The sequence below is a fragment of the Cricetulus griseus genome, chromosome 6 (genome assembly GCF_003668045.3).
Source record: "Cricetulus griseus strain 17A/GY chromosome 6, alternate assembly CriGri-PICRH-1.0, whole genome shotgun sequence".
NCBI lineage: Eukaryota > Metazoa > Chordata > Mammalia > Rodentia > Cricetidae > Cricetulus > Cricetulus griseus.
Genome location: NC_048599.1, coordinates 148,476,227 through 148,490,757, shown reverse-complemented (window position 1 = coordinate 148,490,757; position 14,531 = coordinate 148,476,227). Strand labels below are relative to the sequence as shown.

Here is a 14,531-nt window from a genome sequence, read left to right as displayed (position 1 = left end):
TACCCAAAAGGAAAAATTCACTGTTTTATGAACCTTGCACTGGGAATTTTTTGTAGTATCAGCTTTGTTTTCCCAGTTTCTAAGGGGTTAGAGCTACTGTACAGATTGTTAATCTTTTGTTTATTTATTTTTATTTACATTGTTTAATTACCACTCATATTTACATATTCATCCTCCCCATTCCCTTGACCTCCCATCCTCCCATGTTCCCCACCAACCCTCACAACCCATCCCCCAACTCATCCCCAGAGACAGTGAGGCCCTCCACCAGGGACCTTCAAAGTCTGTCATATTGTTTGGGGGAGGGCCCAGGCCCTCCTTGCTGTATCTGGGCTGCAACAGTATCCCTCCATAGGGAATGAGCTCTCAAAGTCCATTTGTGCTCTAGGGATAAAGACTGGCTCCACTGTTCAAGGTTCCATAGACTGCCCTGGCCTCCTAGTTGGCACCCACATTCAGAGGGCTTGGTTTGGTCCAATGCTGTTTTCCCAGCGTTATGACTAGGGTCTCCATGTTCTCACCAGGTCAGGTCCACTGTTTCTGCAGGTCTCTTGAGCCCCATCTTGGCTTCTTTGCTCATCCCTCCTCTCTCTGCATAATTGGATTCCAAGGGTATGATTCAGTGCTTAGCTGTGGGTGCCTGTTTCTGCTTTGAACAGCTACTGGATGAAGGCTCTAGGAATGGTAACCAAGGTAAACACCAATCTCATTATAGGGGAAGGGCATCAATGACATTTTCTCCAGCACTGCTTGGATTCTTAGTTGGGATCATCCCTGTGGATCCCCTAGCATTTTCCCTGTGCCAGACCTGAAATGTCTCCCTTTATCAAGGCATTTCCTTTTTTGACCTCCCCTATTCTTCCCCTATCTCAGTCTTCTTGTTCTTCTCCACCCTCCCCTTCTTCCCTACCCACCTCCTTCCTCTCCACCCATGCCCTGTGCTTCCACTTTGTTCAGGGGTTCTTGTCCCCCTCCCCTTCTTCGAGGGACTATGCAATCTTCTCTTGGGGTCCTCCTTGTTTCCTAGGTCCTCTGGCAGCGTGGATTGAATACTGGTAATCCTTTGCTCTATGTCTAAAACCCATATATGAGTGAGTACATACCATGTTTATCTTTTTGTGACTGGGTTACCTCACTCAGGATGGTTTCTTCTAGTTCCATCCATTTGCCTGCAAATTTCAAGATTCCATTGTTTTTTTCTGCTGAGTAGTACTCCATTGTGTAAATATACCACATTTTCTCTATCCATTCTTCAGTTGAGGGGCATCTAGGTTGCTTCCATGTTCTGGCTATTACAAATAATGCTGCTATGAACATAGTTGAACATATGTCCTTATTATATGAATGTGCATTCTTTGGGTATATGCCCAAGAGAGGAACTGCTGGATCTTGAGGTAGGCTGATTCCCATTTTCATGAGAAACTGCCATACTGATTTCCAAAGTGGTTGTACAAGTTTGCACTCCCATCAGCAATGGAGGAGTGTTCCTTTTTCTCCACATCCTTTCCAGAATATACTGTCATTGGTGTTATTTATTTTAGCCATTCTGATGGGAGTAAGATGGTATCTCAGAGTGGTTTTTAGCTTCATTTCCCTGATGCCTGAGGATGTTGAGCACTTTCTCAAGTGTCTTTCAGCCATTTTAGATTCCTTTGTTTAGAATTCTCTATTTAGTTCTGCCCTCCACTTTTTAGTTGCATTGTTTGTTGTTTTGGTGGCTAGCTTCTTGAGTGTTAACCATTTATTTATTTTATGTGTGTTAGTGTTTTTAATGCATGTATGTGTACATGTGTATGATTTGTGTGCCTGGTGCCTGTGGAGGCCAGGAGAGAGTGTCAGGTTCCCTGGAACTGGATTTATAGGTGGGCTCTGGGAACCAAACTTTGGTCCTCTGCAAAACTAGCAAGTGCTCTTAACCCTGAGCTATCTCTCCAGATCTAGACATGTTTTATAATTATAATATTGGCAGAAGTCACAAGAATGAGCTTACTGGTTTATTGTATGTTTATTTAAAGATTTTTATGTAATAAAAATAAAGCAAAGCTTTTCTAAGTCAAAAAATGAAAATAGTGCTGATGGAATGGCTTAGTGGGTAAAGTACTTGGTGTCAAGTCTGATCAGCTGAGTTTGATATCAGAGACCTTCATGGTGGAAGGAAAGTCTGGACTCCCCACAAGTTGTCCTCTGACTTCCATACCTACCCTATGATGCATGCATATACACACAAAAGAAACAAACAAATAACATGTAAAAAGTTTTAAAAGTTAATTTTTAAAGACAAACTGTACTAAGAAGAAGTGACTGGGAAATCTGTACAAAAAAGTTTAAAATTTTAGTATAAAATGGATGTACACATATCGCTGACACAGTGAGTAAAGAAAAAGATTTAGAAGGGAAGATTAATTTGGCAAATAGATCAGACTCAAGTAACTGAAACAGAAATTGATATATTTCATTTTTTGTCAATTATGTTAACAACATTGAGTCCAAAAATGAATGGTGAGGATGTCATGCCAAGACAGAAACTACTACTCAAAATCCATGGAGAGGGGAGGTAGGTATACAGTTCCACCCCTACCTGAGGAGCTATTGGCAGCTGATAGTTGTGCAATGATGGAGAGTCAGTTTTCTTTAGCGGGTGGCTCCTGTTTCGTTGACTGCGCTCCAGGGTCCAAATACTCCAGAGTATTTGGGCAGTATGAATTGCACTTGATGGTTTTAGAAAGAGAAGAAAACCAACATTTTCATGGTGAGTGAAGGGATCTGGGAAAAGTTAGGAGAAGGGATGAATACATATTATCAAAATCACATAGCATTCCCAAAGAATTAAAATGCAACAAAGAAAAAATAAAAAAATAGTACTCATGATGACTGTTTGAAATATATATCACTAACAACTTGCAAATAATTTTGGCAATGTGGATCATGAGCCTGAAAAATGTCCCAGCAAGCTAAAAAATCCACTTGCTGCAGACTTGAAATTTAATGTGGATAAGACTGGAGAGGCAGAAATTATCAGAGAGGGAAAGAAGCTTTAGAAGAAAATGTTTGGGGGTGCAGAATGCATGTGGTAGATATGAGCATCTTTATACTTATTTTTAAATGGGAAATTTAGACATGGTGGTCTATATATAAAAAACTGTATTGTATCAAAATTGGAAAAAACTACAAACATTGAAAGACATGACTACTTCTGGTATAATGTTTTAAGACATTTTATGTATCATGGCACTTACTTTTGGCATGACATTAATTGTGTAAGTATTAATATAACTTTTTTCCTGAGCAAAACAAATTATTGTCTTAATTAAGGAAGATGAAACCTATTCATCTGCCAGTCTTAGTTTTAGTTCAAAGGCATTTAATGTTTCTGTATTTATGTGTTTTTTCTACACTCGTTGTTGGTCTTTCAGGTCTAGCAGGTCTACTTTCTGTGTTAGAGCCACTGTTTTAGGCCAATGAATGCAAATGCATTGCTTTCAAGTCAAGGTTGAACTAGGTCTTGAAATCCAGGGACTTCACCAAGGTTCACATACCTAAGTAAACTTGCCAGCATTTCTTGTTCTTGGAAATGATTTTGTCATACTATCCTGTGACCATAATAGGCTTCCTCCTTGAGACAATTTTGCTTGTTTCCATTTTTGTGACTTTTACTATTGGATTACATACTCTCACCATCTAAATAGTCTCCACAAAGTCTTATTCATGTCTTTGTTCCTTAGCCTATAGTTAGACGATTTAGCATACACTGCAGATGCTACCATCTCCAGATCTTTGGAGTAGGAGGTTGATAGCTGGAAATATTCCAGAAAAAGGAATTCACAGAAGAGGGTAAACACTGTCAGGTGAGAGCCACAGATTGGGGCAGATTTGTGCTTTTCTTTAGCAGAAGGAATCTTCTTTCAAATGTTTGGTCAGCATCGTCCAAGAGACTCCAAAACAATATAGATTATTGATGTAGCCCATGGTTGAAAGGGGTTCCTATTGCTGAAAACACCATGGTATAGCTGGGGCACAGGGCTCAGATCATTTGGACTGGATGTGACCCGAAAGCCTTTCTCCTGCAGCCAGTCTTTTTTGGTTCCAGAAAATGCTATGCAAGTTGCCAAGGGAGGGAAGCAATTAAACAGTCCTACCTATTTGTAGCTCCTAAGGATCACTACACTGATCAGCATGGCAAGATATGCATAAAGGTGCAATAAGTGGCCTTCATTTCCATGGTGACCTACAGCTGTCTAATTGGACTTAAAGCCAACTTGTCAGGAGGGAAATCACGCCTGGTAATGGAATCTAGACAGTCTCTTGGTGCTAGTGAGGTCATAGACCTTAAAAAAGAATCTACTACAGCTGGTTTGCTAGATAAGCATAATTTCTCACTGGGTTCTAAACCTTATCCTTACACCACAGGTAAGTGCAGCTACCACCCTCATCAAGGAAGCCTCCCATTACAGCAAATAAATACTACTTCAGAAAACTACACCTGGGCAACGAACAACAGGTCATGAATAGCTCAGCCCTGATGTAGACTACATCACAGCTCCTGCATCCGAGGCTCAGGGGACATAGCAGATGAGGGGGCAGAAAGATCCCAGGAGCTGGAGCACCAGGAAGTCTGCTGTGAAACAGTCTCTCCTAGAAATAGCTGCATAAACAAGACCAGAACAATGTAATATCAATAGACATGCTAATGTGGAAGTGTCCCAGCCTGAGACAAAGAACTTCAGTCGACTAGTGACTGCTGGGAGAAGGAGCACTAGTCTCTACCAGGGATGAGCCACTTGTTGCTTGTCCAATGCAGAGTGGTCAGCCTGAACCCATATACATATAAACAGCAAAAATGGGCCCAGGAGGTTCTATTTATGCACATGTGTGTGTGTGCATGTGTGCATACATATACACACATATGAGTGTATGTAACTAATAATAACAAAGAGGCCATCAGTTTGATAGTGGGGACATTGGAGGGACTTAAGGGAGGGCAGTTGGGAGGGAATGGAGGGAGGAAAGGGTGGGGGGAAGTGATGTAATTCTATCTTAATTAAAATAAAGTTAAAAAAAAACCTGTGTTGGGCTGGAGAGATGACTCAGAGGATAAGAGCACTGACTGCTCTTCCAGAGGTCCTGAGTTCAATTCCCAGCAACCACATGATGGCTCACAACCATCTATAATGAGATCTGGTGCTCTCTTCCCGCCTGCAGGCATACATGCAGGCAGAACATTGTATATATAATAAATCTTTAAAAAATTAAAAAAAGAGCCTGTGTTGATGGAATGGGGAGATTGAGCACCAGAAAAAGAATGAAAAGTAGCCAGGGTTGGATAAGATGCATAAAAGTAAGACACAGTTTAGTCATTTCAAATTTTGGGGAGTTTAAATGTGAGACAGCACAAGATAACAAAGTGAGTGTGACTTCTGTTCTAGAAAGACCTATTTACCATACTATCTCCAGCCAAGGTCTTTTCTGCTTCGAGTTGTCTGTGAAGTACACAGCTAATCTAGCTTTGAGGTTGCTACCATAACGTTATTGTATTACTTTTCTGATAATCCCAGTTTAAGTGAGGACGTACTCAAGTCTCCATTTCCTTCCTATGTCCTCTGCTTTTATGAATGCTATTTCACTGAAAAATAATACGCTATGAGAAAATAGGAAAATACTGACTCTTCAAAGAACTCCACATGAATAGAATATTTTCATTTTGCCATTAGCATAAGAAACCACACAGAGGGAGTGTTAGGAACCTGGTGCTATCTCAGAGCCCCTTCAGTGACTCAGCGTCAGCAGCCACATTACCATCAGTCATCAAATGGACATTCATAACCCCTATAAAGTCTCCAACATCACAGCCCTACTCTGTTTTCTCTCTCTCTTTGTCTTTCTCAGACATAGAAGCACCTATGTGCTTCTCTGGCTCCTACAGCCTGCTGAGGCTCCGCCTGCTGACCCACTCTGATATCTCCTGTCTCTCCCCTCTCTTGCCTCTGCCAGGAGCAGCAGTCCTGCCCACAGCAGACTGGGCATCTTTCCTTTGGTTCCTCCCACTTGGAGTTACCTGCTCTATCTTTCTTTGTTCCTCCCTGGGCCTATCCTTTGTGGGTTTCCTTGCCTCCCCACAAGCTGCCTGCTAAGTCCTGCAGCTTCTCTACACCCTCATTTCTCCTACAATATTGGACCGCTCCCTTTAGTGGAGTTCTTGGTCATTCCTCCATATTCATTAACTGCTCATCCCCTTGTCTTATGCCATAAGCATCTCTCTGCCTCGTGAAGCCTGCTTTTACACCCTTGGAACTCCCACCAAGTGGGCAACTTTCTGTCTCAGCTCTGGCCTCCTACATCTATCTGTCTGGGTCTCTCTACTAAAGACATATATTGGCTCCCTTTCCTCCTGCCTCTCCAGGCTATTTCTGGCTTCAGCTTGCAATCTCACAGCTTCAGCTTTTGGCTCTCTTTTGGCGCTTATAGGCGATTCCCACATATAATGTTCTATTTTATGACCCTCTCTCTTTCTCCAGGGACTCAGATTTTATCACTACCGTTTGTCCTCAGTACAGATCAATGGACAAACTTGGTACATTTGATTTCCAAATTCTCACAGATTGCAACAGCTTCTGCCACAAACAAATTAATCACAGTTTCTTTTTAAATAATTTTTATTTAAATTAAAAACAATCTTGTTACATAACAACCCCTGTTTCCTCTCCCTCCCATCCTCCCATTTCCCCCATCCCATCCCCTATCCACTCACCAGGGAGAGTGAGGCCTCTGATGGGGGATCATCAAAGTCTGTCACATCATTTGGGGCAGGACCTAGACCCTTCCCCATGTATCTAGGCTGAGAGAGTATCCATAGGGAATGGGCTCCCAAAGCCCATTTATGCACTAGGGATAAATACTGGCTCTACTGCCAGAGACCCCATAGACTGCCTAGGCCTCCCAATTGACACCCAGGTTCAGGGGGCCTGGTGCAGTCTTATGCTCATTCCCCAGCTGTCAGACTCGTTCATGTCAGCTGCTTCTCTGGGTTTCCCCAGCATTGTCTTGATCCCTTTGCTCAGCACTCCTCCCTCCCTACAACTGGATTCCATTTGTTTGGTTCAGTGCTTAGCTGTGAATCTCTGCTTCTATCAGTTACTGGGTGAAGGCTCTATGATGGCATTTAAGGTAATAAATCTCATTATAGGGGAAGGGCATTTAAGGTAGCCTCTCCACTATTGCTTAGATTCTTAGTTGGGGTCATCCTTGTGGGTTCCTAGAGATTTCCCTAGTGCCAGATTTCTCATTAAACCCATAATGGCTCCCTCTATCAAGGTATCTCTTTTCTTGCTCTCCTTCTCTATTCTTCCCCCAACTCAACCTTTCTGATTCCTCATGTTCTCCCCATCCCCTTCTTCCCTCCTCTTTCTCCTTCCTCCCTCCCCACTCCCCCATGCTCCCAAGTTGCTCAGGATTTCTTGTCTGTTTCCCCTTCTCTGGGGGTCCATGTATGTCTTTCTTAGGGTCCTCCATGCTTCTAGCTTCTTTGGGGTTGTGGATTGTAGACTGCTTATTCTTTGTTCTATGTCTAATGTGCACCTATGACATACCATGTTTTTCTTTCCGTGTCTGGATTACCTCACTCAGGATGGTTTCTTCTAATTCTATCCATTTGCCTGCGAATTTCAAAATTTCATTGTCCACCCCCCAAGTAGTACTCCATTGTGTAAATGTACCATATTTTCTTTATCCATTTGTCAGTTGAGGGGCATCTAGGTTGCTTCCAGGTTCTGGCTACTACAAATAATGCTGGTATAAACACAGTTGAACAGTTGTCCTTGTGGTATGAATGTGCATCCTTTGGGTATATGCCTAAGAGTGGAATTGCTGAATCTGGAGGTAGTCTGATTCCCATTTTCCTGAGAAACCACCATACTGATTTCTAAAGTGGCTTACAAGTTTGCACTCCACCAGCAATGGAGGAGTGTTCCCCTTACTCCACATCCTCTCTGGCATAAACTGTCGTGATCTCAAAGTTTCTTATCTCTAAGGTTCTACAACTTCCCACTCTTAAAAATATTTTATTTCTATGATTTCTTTGCACTCTGATCTACAAAAATCTCTTAAGATTTTGCTGTTAACTCTATGTCAGGATTTATAAGTTCATTGGGTATGGTTTAAAAATCCATAAAACCTGTAACAAAAGTTGGCTTTAACAGTAGAACAAAAGGTAAATAATTAAAAATCTATTATACATGGGTATACACACATGTATGATTCAACTCTTGTTTAGTACACTTATGTATGTGTGTGCATGTGTATGAAACTTGGATTCAACTTCATGTGTATGTATAAATTTGATTCAACTCTATATATGTGTGTATATGTGTATGTAATTTTGATCCAATTCTCATTTGTTTAAAAAATAATAGATCCACTAAGAAACGAGGTGTTTTCACATAGCAACCATGTGGATTTCCTCTATCTTGGCTGATGGCCTCTTCAAGATGTAAGTAGTCACATGACTGGCTGCCATCTTTACTATGGTTAAAGAATGCATGCCATGTGACCTCACCATTTTAAGATGACCACAGGGCATAAAACAACAATTAAAAACTTAGTCTTGGTGAGCTCGGTTTATTCCTGTATCTCCTTTTAGACTAAGCAAACAAGAAGTCTCAGATATTTTGGATTAGTATGGATTTTTGTATGAGGATAAAAGTTTAAGGTCATGTTTGCTATGGCATGCTATATATGTCATTCAACTTTGGTTAAGAATATGATGTATAGTAATGTGGCAGAATACAAGATCAACTCAAAAAAATAAGTAGCCCTCCTATATACAGATGATAAACGGGCTGAAAAAGAAATCAGGGAAATATCACCCTTCACAATAGCCACAAACAACATGATATATCTTGGGGGTAACTCTAACCAAACAAATGAGAGACCTGTATGTCAAGAACTTTAAATCTTTGAAGGAAAAAATTGAAGAAGACATCAGGAAATGCAAAGATCTTCCATGCTCTTGGATAGGTCGGATCCACATAGTAAAAATGGCAGTCTTGCCAAAAGCAATTTGAAGATTCAATGCAATCCCCATCAAAATCCCAGAATAGGGCTGGAGAGATGGCTCAACAGTTAAAAGCACTGGCTGCTTTTCCAGAGGTCCTGAGTTCTATTCCCAGCAACCACATGGTGGCTCACAAACATCTCTAGTGGGTTCTTATGCCCTCTTCTGGCATAAACTTATACATGCAGATACAACACTCAAATATATATATATATATATATATATATATATATATATATACAGCACAGTTCTTCACAGACCTTGAAAGAACAATAATCAACTTCATATGGAAAAACAAAAAAACAAGGATAGTCAAAACAATTCTGTACAATAAAGGAACTTCTGGAGGAATTACTATCCTTGACTTCAAACTCTATTATAGAGCTACAGTAATGAAAATAGCTTATAAACAGAAGGTGGACCAATTGAATTGAATTGAAGACAATGATATCAATCCACACACCCAAGAACACCTGATTTTTGACAAAGAAGCTAAAACTATAAAATGGAAAAGAGAAAGCATCTTCAACAAATAGTGTTGGCATAACTGGATGTTAACATATAGGAGAATGCAGATAGAGCCATATCTATCATCATGCACAAAACTCAAGTCCACATGGATCAAAGACCTCACATAAAACCAGCCACACTGAACCTTACAGAAGAGAAAGTGGGAAATAGATTTAAATGCATTGGCACAGGAGACCTCTTCCTAAATACACTGAGAGCAAAAATTAATAAATGGGACCTCCTGAAACTGAGGAGCTTCTGTAAAGCAAAGGACATGGTCAGTAAGACAAAAATAGCCTACAGAGCGGGAAAAGATCTTTACCAACCCCACATCTGACAAAGGGCTGATCTCCAAAATATACAAAGAACTCAAGAAATTAGACATCAAAGACCAAATAATCCAATTAAAAACGGGCACAGATCTAAGCAGAGAATTCTCAACAGAAGAAACTCAAATGACTGAAAGATTTAAGGAATTGGTCAACATCCTTAGCCCTTAGGGAAATGCAAATCAAAGCAACTTGGAGATACTGTCTTACACCTGTCAGAATAGCCAAGATCAAAAACACCAATGAAAGCTTATACTGGAGAGGATGTGGAGTAAGGGGAACACTCCTCCAGTGCTGGTGGGAGTGCAAACTTGTACAGTCACTTTGGAAATAAGTATGGAAGTTTCTCAGAAAATTGGGAATCAATCTACCACAAGACTCAGCAATACCACTGTTGGGCGTATACCCAAAGGATGCAAACTCACACCACAAAGACATTTGCTCAGTTATATTCATACCAGCATTATTTGTAATAGCCAGAACCTAGAGGCAACCTAGATGCCCCTCAACCAAAGAATGGGTAAAGAAAAGGTGGTACATTTACACAATGAACTACTACTCCCCCATAAAAACCAATAACATCTTGCAATTTGCAGGCAAATGGATGGAACTAGAAAAAAACCATTCTGAGTGAGGTAACCCAGACCCAGAAAGACAAATACAATATGTACCCCCTCATAAGTGGATATTAGACATAAAGCCAAGGATAACCAGCATACAGTTCACAACCCCAGAGAACTTAGGTAACAAAGAGGACCCTAAGAGCGACATACATGGATCCTCCTAGGAAGGGAAAAAGACAAGATCTCCTGAGTAAATTTGAACCATGTGTGGCAGGGGGGAGGGTGGAAGGTGAGAGGGGAGGAAGGAAGGGGAGTGGGGAAAAAGTGTAGCTCAATAAAAACAAGTTAAAAAAGTATATGTTGTATATGATAATAAAAATTTTAAGGTTATAAATGTCTACTCAGATTAACAAAAAATGACAGAGATTTACACATGACTACTTACATCTTTGCTAACTGTTCAGCACCAAGCTGCTGGAAAATTCACATAAATAACAACATATGTCTGGTAAATAGGTATATTTGATAATCAAGAGTTATAAATTCCTAAGGTATATGAAGGTCCACAGTAATGCTTATCTAGCTTCCATGTCTTTGCTCACTCTAAGCTTTAGCACTATATAGTGCACTATAAAAAGGATCAGTTGCTAGTATTCCTATGATCAAAAGTTTTATTTTGATACTAAAAGAGCTTCAATTCAAAAATTTTTATTTTTAAGGCTTAAACTTTACAGGGATAAAGGTATAAAATCCTAATCTTATAAAAGCTATTAACTTATTGTAAACTGTTAAGACATGCAAGTTAATAGTAACCTTATTAATGATCAAATTCTTTAATGTGTTCAGAACTATACTTGTAGTTATGCTATGTACTAATGCAATTAACTATAGGAATAAGTTGTATTTAGCCTCCTGTACATGTTTTCAAAGTTAAGCCTAAAACAAGAAACTAGAAACATTCAAAGTTTGTTTAGTTTAAATATACTTAACACATAGGTGGTCCCCAAACTCTTCAGAGATCTGCTTAATATGGCATTTAATAATTGTAACAATAAAAAAGCTTCCTGTGACATTGAGAAGTGTCAGCTCCTGGAAGCACCCCTAAGATGTCCCCCAAAGAAGATGACGACACAGAAGAACTCCACCTGGAATTTGCTTTAAATATGGCAAAGCTGGTGACTGGGTAAAATACTGCCCTTCACCTCACCCACCCCCAGGAACCTGTCCAAACTGTGGACAAGCAGGTCACTGGAGAGTTGATTGCCTGGCTTTGTGTGGATAAGATAGGCCAGTCCTCCAAATTATTCTGGCACAGGAAAGTGTGTTCTATCTTCCGGACCTGGAAGCCAAAGCCTGATGCTGCTCTGGGACCTCTCCCCATAAGGACCATAGAGGAACCTAGGGTGATTGTCCAGGTAGCTGGCAAGTCACTGCCATTTTTTAATAGAACCAGAAACTACTTGGTTTGTACTTGTTGCTTACTCAGGTGAGATTTACCATTCTCAGATCTCTGATGGTGCTGATGACTAGGCTAGTGATAGCTTTGTCAGTTTAACAGCAGCAGCTAAGACTTCAGTTGCCTTCTCAGTTCTCTTCAGATGTAAAAATCAAGTCTCACCTTGCTACCAGACTCTAAAAAGAGATGAACTCACAAAACAACTTTTGATGTAACTTTTTACTACTATTTCTTTTACTTAAAGGAAATTGCTTTATAATGAATTCTCTCATTAATTAACTATATGTGTAAATGATTGTATAGAAAAAAGTATTAAGTTTATGTAATGTCTGAGGATATGAACACTTAAGTTGTGAGGGTCTTAAAGATGTCTTAAGATATGTAATGCAAGTTATAAAGGTCTAACAAAGTGTCTTAACTTGTATAAATGCAATTTTTAAAGGTACAAGAAAGTGACTTAAGATATATGTAAAAGTGAAAAATGTTTCAGATTTCTTTTCCTTTCTATGCTATTGTTATATCGTTATATCAAGAATTCAAAAGCTCAGAGTTTTTACATTAACCAATGGAGTTCTGATAAGGTATTAATCTAGTAAGGTATTGACTCCTTTTATCATAGTCACAAGCTCAAGATTTTAAATTTCTTTTGGTTGTCTTTTAAATATAGACTTAAAAGTGTTTCTTACTGTGCTAAAAACATCTATCTTATCTGTATATACCCAGTCTTCTGAATAGAGGAAAGAGAGTTAATGCTTTTAACCCAAAATAATTTCCCAAGCTTCTACTATGACTCAAAGTCAGTCTTTTCTACAATGTGGCTTTCAGTACAGATCACAAACAGTGGTATTACTAACATATTAAAACTTTATCTTTTTTTGTAAACTTAAAACACTCTTGCAAGCTTCAGGGAATTGCCTTGAATCCACCCCTCATGGATCAAATGAACTCCAGATAAGCACTGTCAATCAACAGCCTCTTTCCCCACCTGCCTTTCCCTCTTATTCCTGAGGTTTGGATTTCTTACCCTTTTCCTGGTCTTGGGACTCCCCTCCCCACAACTACCAGGATCATAGGCCCAATAGTTTCAAATATACACCTAAGAAAAGAATTTCCTCCTAAATTACTTAACTTTACTGTCTGTCTCTAATATATATCTGTTCCAGCATCCTGCCAGGTCCAGGTGTTCCCTCAAAATTTGCATCTCAGACAAAATTTAAAGCGGCTAGCCCCAGATGGTTTAGTCTCTCAGCTGCTGCCTATACTTCCCTAGCCCCATATGGTTCTGGGGAGCCCGGTCAGTGAGTGAAACAACCTGCTCTTCCCAGACTTGGCCAGCATCCTAGCTTTCTTGGGTCTCCAGAGATATCGATGCTTCCAGACAATAGGAAATAGTCTACAGAGCACAGTGCCCCATTCCTGCCTCACCAGCCACCCTTCCTATCTCCTCACTTTTTATAGTGAACAAAAGGGAGGAATGTTAGAACCCATCTCCTCTCCCTGCCCACCTTCAGCGACTCAATGCCAGCAGTCAAGTCATCACCAGCTGCCAAATATGACATGCATATCTTTAGAAAGTCCCCATCATCACAGCTCACTGTCTGTCTCTCTCTTGTCCCCAGCCAGAGGCTTCCCACAATAAATCTCTTGTGTGAGATTGGTTGTGTGGTGCCATTTTTGTGGCATTCCTTGGCCGTGGTCCATCAAGGTGTTCTGCCACAGAACTCCAACAGGAAGACACTCTGATATGACAATATGTAACTGAAAGCTTTGGATGTTCTAAATATTCACAAAGCTAAAATATATAGAATTACATGTGAATACCAACAAAACAAAACCAGAGAGAATATACTATTTAAACATATTTTCAACTGTGATGCAATTCAATAATTCATACTATTTGATTCTTCTAAGAAAGACTGGTGTTCCCTTGCCTGACTCCAGGTGCCCTCTTCCAAAGAAAGGCACCCTTTCCCCAGGGGATCTTACCAACCTTGATTCTGCCTAACTGAGCTTTCTTCTTCCAGAACCCAGATGGATTTAGTGGAAGAAAGGGGCAATAATCAGTCTTGAGAGCTACCTAACGATAGCATTACCATCCACTATACCTTTTCCACTATGCCTTTGCATTTTTCCCTGATGCTCTACTTTCCTTTTAAAATAAGATTAATTTCTTAAAGTTTTTTAAAAGCAAATATCAGTCACATCCCATAATATCTTCTTAATATTTACTAGATACAACTCAGGAGTCCAGCTCAGACACAGATCAAGTGGGAAAGCAGACAGGACTTGTTCCTACAGCATTTCCTTATCAAAGCAAAGCAAAAGCAACTAGAAAACAAGGACAGAGTAACAATAGAAATGGTGGTCTTAAAATGGAGGAGTGGTGGATGAAGACTTTAACTTTTCTATATTATGCTTTATATTCTTACTATAATGCACATATATTATTTTGCAACAGAGTCAAACACAGTAGAGAGAGAAAATGAAAAAAAAGTCTTTCCTATATAGGTAACAATTATGCACAGTCAGAACCTTTGACATGATCTCAGCTACATAGCAAGTGCCAGGCAGCAGCCCTGGTTATAAAGAAAGATCCTGACTCAGAAAAGTAAAACAACAAAGATAAG

The 14,531-nt window shown here is 40.0% G+C and overlaps 1 protein-coding gene across 1 annotated transcript in view; it reads left to right on the top strand.

The window, feature by feature from the left end:
- The window catches only part of Dennd1a (DENN domain containing 1A), a 1,920,886-nt gene that overhangs the window by 1,058,750 nt on the left and 847,605 nt on the right, over nucleotides 1-14,531 (top strand).